This window comes from Aedes aegypti, unplaced genomic scaffold (genome assembly GCF_002204515.2).
Source record: "Aedes aegypti strain LVP_AGWG unplaced genomic scaffold, AaegL5.0 Primary Assembly AGWG_AaegL5_hic_scaff_487_PBJ_arrow, whole genome shotgun sequence".
NCBI lineage: Eukaryota > Metazoa > Arthropoda > Insecta > Diptera > Culicidae > Aedes > Aedes aegypti.
The window spans coordinates 20,606-30,747 of NW_018736159.1; the positions used below are offsets into that span (position 1 = coordinate 20,606).

General features: G+C 38.3%; 1 long non-coding RNA gene across 1 annotated transcript; it reads left to right on the plus strand.

Annotated features, from left to right (window-relative positions):
• Positions 1 to 1,159: 1,159 nt before the first annotated feature.
• Positions 1,160 to 6,840, plus strand: LOC110681158. Its single transcript, XR_002503112.1, has 3 exons — positions 1,160 to 1,714; positions 1,976 to 2,235; positions 6,373 to 6,840. It is a non-coding gene; the product is annotated as an uncharacterized LOC110681158 (long non-coding RNA).
• Positions 6,841 to 10,142: the final 3,302 nt, after the last annotated feature.

Below are 10,142 nucleotides of genomic sequence, written 5' to 3' on the forward strand. Positions count from 1 at the left end.
CGAGTAAATTTTACCCACTTTCTGAAATAAATCATTTTGAAAACAGGGTAAAATTTACTCTATTTTTTACGTGGTTTCTGAATTAAATTTCAAAGTAATATTCAACAAATAGTAACGGAATAAAAGATCGATTGATTGACACGTAATTTAACTTTATTCATCAATGAAAATAATAATACTCGAAACAAACACACCATCTCGGGCGGGAGAAAGTTGACGACATTGGCTGGATCCTAACAGACATCGTTTCTCCCTGGAACATCATGGCGCAGTAGTTTTATCCTTCATTCATCCTTCATCAGGCGTCCGGCCGTTATTTTAAGTTGATTATACACAGCCTACAATCACACCACAAAGTTAAGCTTGTGTTTAACTCATTAAGAAGATTAATTTATAGTACTTACTCGTTTTTAATGATTCGCACCATCTCTCCACATAAACAAACTGCTTCAGGTTACATTGATGCTGGTTTTATGAATAATTGTGCGTAAGACAATTTTCACCCATTAAAGGGTAACCTCAGCATACTTGTAAATGGGCAAATATTATCCTTTATTGAAAATTTTGAATTACCCATTATTTTGACAGCTGCATATATCAGGAAAAAATGGGTATTTTTTACTCTTTGAAGGGTAATGGCGAGTTTACAGTGTAGGGAATGTAGATGGATTCTATAAAGCGTTAGGGTGTCCCCACATCCCACTTCTACTTAAAAAAATACAATCATAGGGTTTGTCATTTCATTTGTATTAAGATAATGTGTTTCGCAATACACATATTTTCCCAGCTACTAGCACCGAAAAATCTGGATCCTTCAAGGCTCTTCCCTAATACGCAGAAAATACGCCAAAAATTAGAAGAAAAAAATACATGGGATGGAATCCAAGAATTTCTAACTCTACTTCAATACTTGAATATAACGTATGGTTTTCGCTATCGGTTGGTGTAGGCGCAATTTCGGAAAACTTCCAGGATATCTCTACTATCATACATGTTGGTTTCTCAGTCTTCCAATACGCCACTTTATTCCCTAGTGCTATTGCATCTTTCGAATCATCATAAATCTTAATCAAGATCTTCCTTTGAGTGCTCCTTAGCAAAGTAATCCTTTCCTTCAGGCAAGCATCACCATTCTCGTCAGTTTCATTACCAGGATAAGATCATGTGCTGCCCTGCCGTTATACGCATAATTGTCCCATGTTCCTGTTATACCCTTAACGATCATGCGCACTCCCCTGCGCATTCGAAATAAAACGTCAATGATCGTTTTTACTTCGGGAGTTCGATCTGCGATCGAACGGTTACCTATGACTATGAAATAAAACAGAGAGGCAGAAAGTTGTGAGACACTGAACAAACAACAAGTAATATTTCTACAGCGTATATATCACCGTGCTCAGGGAATAGTCCGCGGGTAATTATTCTAAGTCCGGTCGTTCTAAGTCTACCCTTAATTAGTAAGGATAAATCTTGAAAGTGGCGACGAGAAAAATCGGAAAAAGTGATTGTGCGTGACTTTGAGGTTGGTGTGTCAGCATCCCACCATCAGCAACACAAGCCAACAGCAGCAGAATTTAGTTGATCGATCGGAATTTCGTTCATCTTTCGCCCCGGTTGAAATAGTGGAAGCAGGAGAAACACAGATTCGAAACCTTCCCATCCAACTGTGGATCTCAACCTACCGATTGACGGTGTCCGGTATTCATTGGTAATCGTGAGTATAAAGGACAACAAGTGTGCAAAGGCGCAATTACTTGTGATAAAACCAGCCATCTTTGCGCTTGGCGTGGCTTCGATTTTTTTCTCCATTGTTCTAGCGTTCAGGCAGAGAGAGAGTGGACACAGTGGAGAAATATTGTTCAATCTTTCGTAGAAATTATTTTTTTTTTCTTTCAAAATATTGTTGGGTTTTCTGTTTTATTATATTACGGCAAGGTATTAAGAGTGTTATTTTTATTTTATTTCACTAATTTAGAAAACAGTGTTATTCTTACTGGTAAGCGGAACTGGCTTTTGGCGTTGCGTGGTTGATCGATTGATTCCAGGCGGAACTGTGTAGTGGTTCGATCATTCCGGGCGGAATAGCGTTTTCTATAGTCGATTACGCCCCTGCAGTTCGTCTGTTAGTGGAGTTTACTCACCTTTGATTGAAACCGAGGAACTACAAACGCCGAACCAATTGAATAGTAGTCGACACGGCCAGCCAAAAGTAATTTACAAGGCGGAATTGTTCCGGTAAGTCATAAGTTATTTCATACTATATTATTACGCCGAATACCTCTGAAGAGAGCGGACATTTTTCGTTGTATTTACAATTCCATTTTGTTAATTAGGCCATTACTCTTTGTTTCGTTTTCTTTTGTTGCATTTTACTTTTGATACTTCCTTTTTTGTTTTGCCTTTTGAATTGAACATATTATCTACCTTTTATTTTAGTGAAAGCTTGAGTGTAAACTTTTGATCATACAGTATGAGCTCTAATATGGCTTTTACCATTGAGCCTTACAGGCGTGGTACCTCCTTCAGCGACTGGTATACCAGGCAGAAGTATTTTTTCCGCGTAAATAATGTGAAAGAAGAAGATAAAATGGCTTATTTTATCACATTAAGTGGGCCAATAATGTTCGAAGAAAAAAATTGCTCTATCCGACGGGTAATTTTGAAGAAGCGGTTTTTGACGATTTGATTGCCAAACTCAAAAGTCGCTTGGATAAAATAGAGCCCGACCTAGTACAACGCTACAAGTTTAGTACAAGAGTACAAAATCCGGATGAAACCACAGAGGATTTTGTACTGGCGTTAAAGCTTCAAGCTGAATTTTGTGGGTTTAGTAACTTTAAAGAAATAGCTATTCTTGACCGCCTTATTGCGGGAATCAAAGATAAACATTTAAGACAACGTCTCCTAGGGGAGGAGAAGCTAACTTTGGCTAATGCGGAGAAAATTATAGCGACCTGGGAAGTAGCAAGGGCTAATGCAGGCGCAACAGATGAACAACAAGTAGGCCAAGGACAAGTGGCGGCTATTCAAAATGGAACAGGTGAACATTTTGGGAAAACGTATGGAAAGTTGAGACACACTTTAGACTTGGCAAGGCAGTACCAGGAACGGGAAGTGAATAGGGCAGCTGGAAGCAGCCGAGGACCTGTAAAAAGTCGCTTGGGTACAAAACCATATGAAGGACAGCGCGGACAAACACAATTTGGCACAAAGACCGTTCATTTTCAGCAAGATGGAGGAAATTTTAGGAGACAAAGGCCAGACTACTCACAAATGATTTGTAACTTCTATGGAATGAAAGGGCACATTAGGAAGAAGTGTTTTAAGCTCAAAAATCTCGAAAGGGACACGATTAATCTTGTGGAATCTTACAGCGCCTGGTCCTTCGGCATCAATGAGCTAATGGAACGGTTGAGAGCAGATGATTCGGAGGACGAAGATAGTGACACAGGTGATCTACAATGTATGTTGGTGTCGTCTATTAATAAAATAAGTAATCCCTGTTTAATTAATGTGATAGTAGAAGGTAAAGACCTTGAAATGGAGATAGACTGTGGCTCCACTGTTTCAGTAATAAGTAAAAGCAGATTTATGTCTGAATTTGACGTCCCGTTACACAAGTACGGGAAACAATTGATTGTTGTAAACGGTGCTAAGCTTAAAATTGAAGGAGAGGCAAAGGTCTCAGTAAAGCTTAAAGGCAAAGAAGAAATGCTACAGTTACTGGTCCTAGACTGTGAAAATGAATTTTATCCTTTATTGGGGAGAACTTGGCTTGATGTGTTTTATCCTAATTGGAGGCAATTTTTCTCTGCATCCCTAGCGGTTAATAATTTAAAAGACGAATCCAGTAATGATACGGTGGAGAACATAAAACAACGTTTCAGTAATGTTTTTGAAAAAGATTTTGGGCATCCAATCAATGGATTTAAGGCAGAATTGGTTCTGAAAGACGAAACACCGATTTTTAAAAAGGCTTATGAAGTTCCATACAGGTTGAGGGATCAAGTGGCCGAATATTTGGACAAATTAGAGAAACAAAACGTTATTACACCAATTGACACCAGCGAATGGGCATCCCCTATTATCATTGTGATGAAGAAAAACAACGATTTTCGTTTAGTAATTGATTGCAAAGTATCAATCAACAAATCAATTTTGTCCAATACATACCCATTACCTACGGCACAGGATGTTTTTTCGAATTTATCAGGATGTAGCGTTTTTTGCGCTCTTGATTTAGAAGGAGCATATACACAGTTAGAATTGACGGAGAGGTCCAGGAAATTTGTAGTTATTAACACCATGAAAGGTTTATATGTTTATAATAGGCTCCCTTAAGGCGCTTCTTCAAGTGCTTCTATATTCCAGCAAGTCATGGACAAAGTTTTACAAGGCATAGAAAACATCTCATGTTACCTAGATGACGTATTAATTGCGGGAAGAACTCTAAAAGAATGCAAAGAAAAGCTTACTTTTTAGTGCAAAGGCTAACATTAAAGTTAATTTTGAAAAATGTAAATTTTTTGTTTCAGAATTAGTTCATTTGGGACATGTTATAACTGAAAATGGTTTAATGCCTTGTCAAGACAAAATATCTACGATAGAACAGGCAAAAGCTCCTAAGAATGAGTCGCAACTTAAATCTTATCTAGGTTTGTTGAACTATTATCACAAATTCATACCACATTTGTCATCAAAGCTTTATCATTTGTACAATTTGTTGAAAAATAACGTGAAATATGTTTGGGATGACAACTGTCAAAAAGCATTTGAAGAGAGTAAAACCCTGCTGATTAATACCGATTTTTTAGAATTTTATGATCCACGCAAGGCTATCGTGGTAATTTCAGACGCATCAAGCTATGGGTTAGGAGGATTAATTGCCCATGTGGTAAATGGTATAGAGAAACCAATCAGCTTCACTTCTTTTTCCTTGAATGATGCTCAGAAAAAGTATCCCATTTTGCACTTAGAAGCTCTGGCTTTAGTGTGCACTATAAAAAAATTTCACAAATATCTCTATGGACAGCATTTTATAGTTTATACTGATCATAAGCCACTGGTTGGAATTTTTGGTAAAGAAGGGAAAAATTCAATTTATGTTACTAGGCTCCAACGTTTCATATTGGATTTGTCAATTTACGATTTTGATATAGTATGCCGACCGTCAAATAAGTTGGGAAACGCTGATTTTTGTTCAAGATTTCCACTACAGCAGGAAATTCCTGATGGTTTAGATACGGATGCTGTGAGGAGTATTAATTTTAGTAAAGACTTACCAATTGATGCAGAGAAGATTGCTGAAGCAACCGGAAACGATGACTATTTACAGAAAATTAAATATTTCATGCACAATGGATGGCCAAAAAAGGTAGAAAAGCGTTTCGCTGATGTTTTTGCGAACCAACAAGATTTGGAAATATTAGACGATTGTCTACTCTATAAGGATAGAGTGATTATACCAGTGATTTACCAAAAGCAAATATTAGAACTTTTGCATGGCAATCATGCAGGAATAGTTAAGATGAAACAACTTGCTAGACTTATGGTTTACTGGTTTGGAATAAATAGTGATATCGAAAAATATGTAGACAGTTGTCTAACGTGCAATAGTATGGCCATTCCCCATACATCTAAGGCGACATCTAAATGGATACCTACAATAAAACCGTTCAGTAGAATTCACGTAGATTTTTTTTATTTTGAACATCGAACTTACCTGCTAATAGTTGACAGTTTCTCCAAATGGATTGAAATCGAATGGATGAAGCAAGGAACAGATTGTAATAAAGTTTTACAGAGACTAGCAGCATTTTTCGCTAGATTTGGTCTGCCCGACGTGTTAGTATCGGACAATGGTCCTCCCTTCAATTCTTTTGGGTTTAACAGTTTTCTTGAAAGACAAGGTATTAAGGTAATGAAAAGCCCACCTTATCACCCTTCTAGCAACGGGCAAGCTGAACGCTTGGTTAGAACGGTAAAGGAGGTATTAAAAAATTTCTGCTAGAACCCAAAATTGCGATATTAGATCTGGAAGACCAGATAAATCTATTTTTGATTAACTTTAGAAACAACAATATAACGAGTGATGGACACTTTCCATCTGAAAGAATATTCTCTTATAAACCAAAGACGCTGTTAGGATTAGTGAATCCAAAAAACCATTACAAAAAACAGCTTACTGTACCACAGCCAGAAGATGATATCATCCAGCAAGAGTTTGGCGGGAAACTCCCGAGGCAATCTAATGATGCACTGGACAATCTGATGGTGGGAGATGAAGTGTGGTACAGAACCAACAATCCCCACAGTCAGGCAAGATGGGTTAAAGCCATTTTTAGTAAAAAGTTTTCTCACAATGTATTTCAGATACATGTTGGAAACGTGGCAATAATGGCCCATCGCAGTCAGCTTAAGAGGTGCAAGGAGTGTCCGGTGTGGTCCCTGCCAAACGTGATTATCAGAAGACTGCGAGATGACGAACTAGAAGGCCTGGAAGTAGGAGGATCAACAAATGTTGACGAGGTCATGGACGAGATGCAGACTGACAATGACCACGAACCAGTAGACACGACTCCAAAGGGAGGAACCCACAGCAGAAAGAGGAAGATGCCGGATACCGGAACCGACGCCGAAGGGCTCCGTCGGTCCAAACGATCGAGGAAGACCAAGCGAGATAAGGAATATTGCTACGAGTTCAGATTAGGTTTCTGATACTTGTTCTATATTGAACGATCGAAATGTTTATTTTATAGTTAAGTAATGTTGAACTAGAAGTTCATTTGATTTGAATTCGTATTAAATTGGCTGAGGCCTAATCTGATTCATTAGCTAAAAGGGGGAAGAATTGTTATACCTAGAAATCCTTTATAAGAGAGATTCGCGGAAGCTGACATTTCTGTCAAAGTGTGAGCCAATCGAGCAGCGAGAGCTGTCAAAGTGTGAGCCAAACGAACATGCGTTATGTTTGTTTTGAACTTTTCTTGAGGAGTAATGCAATCCGCTTGAAATTATTTCAGTAAAAGCAATTTTGCATGAAGCAAAAATATGAAATGTTTTACTTTTTTGAATTTTTGTCAATGCGATTTTTAGTTTTCGGCTGTTTATTAGTTTTGATATGTAGCCCAAAGATCAATAACGAAACAAAATACACTTTATAGCAATGAGGAAGTCATGTCCGTGTTACAGTATTATTCTCGACGCCGAGCAAAATCAGCAGTGCTGGTCTGTTGCCAAATCATTCCATTTTACTTCCGCTTATCTCTCTATAAAGGATCACTAGTTATACCCTTAACGATCATGCGCACTCCCCTGCGCATTCGAAATAAAACGTCAATGATCGTTTTTACTTCGGGAGTTCGATCTGCGATCGAACGGTTACCTATGACTATGAAATAAAACAGAGAGGCAGAAAGTTGTGAGACACTGAACAAACAACAAGTAATATTTCTACAGCGTATATGGCGGCATCCACAAATTACGTAACGCTCTAGGGGGAGGGGGGAGTAGGCTCAAGCGTTACGGCTCATACAAAAATTTAAAAATTTTCATACAAAAAGCGTTACGGAGGGGGGGGGGGGAGGGGTCAAAAATTTCCAATTTTAGCGTTACGTAATAAATGGACGCCGCCTATATCACCGTGCTCAGGGAATAGTCCGCGGGTAATTATTCTAAGTCCGGTCGTTCTAAGTCTACCCTTAATTAGTAAGGATAAATCTTGAAAGTTCCAAAATATGCAATCGAGAAAAACGCGTTTAAAGATTTTAACACATTTAGGCCTCGTATTGACCAGGTATGTGGTAAATTAATTAAAATCATTACAATAGTATAAAGAATAGTGTGTTCATTAGAGTCAAGAGTTTGGATTATGGAAATAAAGTAAATTTAGCTACGAAATTCAAAGTGGGACTGTTATGCCTAGAAATACGAGGTTTTTGGTCAATTTCTACGCATAACAGTCCCACTGAAAGTAGTGACCAATTATGTGCTAAGTATACTGCTGTAGATGACCGTTCTTACGTATATATTGTACCGAATGAAGAGGAAGTATAACCTCAGGACTATGTTAAGGCATCTAATGAAGGCTCAAGTGACATGTATCAAACGGAGCCACGTGTGGGGAAGTGAAGAAATACGATTTTATAGTATGGGATGGAAAGCAAAGTTTTCTGTATGTGTGATAATGAGAAAATGTATGAGTTAGTGATAGAAAAAGTGGATGTGTAAGTCAGAGAGTTTCTTCTTCTTCTTTCTGGCGTTACGTCCCCACTGGGACAGAGCCTGCTTCTCAGCTTAGTGTTCTTATGAGCACTTCCACAGTTATTAACCGAGAGCTTACTATGCCAATGACCATTTTTGTATGCGTATTTCGTGTGGCAGGTACGAAGATACTCTATCTGCCGTTATACGCATAATTGTTCCATGTTTCAAAATATGATTAGACTGACACGGAAAATCTCAAAAGGAAAACCATGAAACAAATCAAGAATGAAGATTCGGTGAAAAAGCGACGGTTGGCGCATGTCGCAATTATGAAAAATTGTGGTTGTCGCAAAGACTGCTCTACTCTTTGTCTCGTGATGACAAACAAAAGATTAACCAATTGTATTGGAACATGGATGCAAATGAACAACGCAATTTTATTCAACAATATGTTAACTTGACCACTGTGAAACACCGACGCAAAACTCGTAATACTTCAAATGACTTGACGAAGAATCGATCATATATTTGCACGCTCCTGATGCTAACGATGTTCCGTTTATAGTATGCCGAACATTTTTCCTGAACACGATTGGCTTCAGCTAACATTGTGGGTAAGCTGTATATAACAATTTCCAGCAGATTTGAAGGATCTTCATTTTCATTCGAAAATCAATAATTTTCCAATAATATTTGTTATTTCCAGAAACAAAATCTATCGATGCATTATCGGATGTGAGGAGCTTGGAACCTATAGCACTAAGCGTGGAAAGTTTTGAGAAATACAGATTCCCGTGAAGCTATAAAAGCTCACATTTTGACCTTCGGACCAACAATATCCCACTACAGGAGGGAGCATGCTCCACATCGCTTATATCTACCTTCCGATATTACACAAACAGCAATGCATGCTCATTATCTAACTACAAATAATCTAAAAGTGAGCTACGCCCTTTATTCCCGAGTGATAAATGAAATGAAAATTTCATTTGTTAAACTTGGACATGAGAAATGCGAACTGTGCGTCGGCGCAGAGGAACATCGGAAAACATCCGGCCACCAACCGGGTAATTCTGTGTGTCCTCAATGTATGCAACAGAATGTACATATGGAGCACACCAAACAGGCACGAATAGAATACAAAGCGGATGGGGAGAAACTTATCGATGATCAACTGGTTTTATCTGTTGACCTGCAAAAGGTAATATATATTTATACTTAATTTAAAAATTTTCAATATATTTCATCATTTGCAGGTCATACAATTACCACGTCTCGATGGATTAAAACGGTTGTTTTTTCCCAGAGAGTGTTGGCGTACAACGAGACGTTTGCTCCGGTTGGAGCATATACCCGTAATTTTTCGGTTATTGCTTGCCTGTGGCCGGAATATATCAGTGGCCGCAGTAGTAACGATATCCTAAGCTGCTTTCACCGCGTGTTCGTTTACTACGGGCATCTTAAAAAGCTAATTTTGTGGCTCGATAATTGTTTCGCACAAAATAAGCACTGGAATTTGTTCCAGCATGTCGTGCTGCTTTTGAACAACCTAGACATTGCGCTTGAAGAAGTCGAGTTGAAGTATTTTGAACCAGGTCATACGTTCATGTCAGCCGACAGTTTTCACGCAGCAGTTGAGGCGTCTGTAGTAGATAAAGGTTGCATAATGAAATAAATAATTATCATGAAAAGCGTGATTAGAAAAACCTGGTTAGAAAATGTTCAGTGTGTTTGGCACCTGCTATAAATACGGGAACAGGAAACGATGCAACAAAAACAAAAACAAAAAAAGCCAGAGGAATGAACTGCATAAAATGAATATGATTCATTTATAGCAAGGTGTGCATTTTACTCTGTAGCCAGAGTAAGGTGTAATCACTTGGCGAAAGCGGCTTGGAGGCCATCTTTAACTTGCTGGCCATTTTGTTTACAAACAT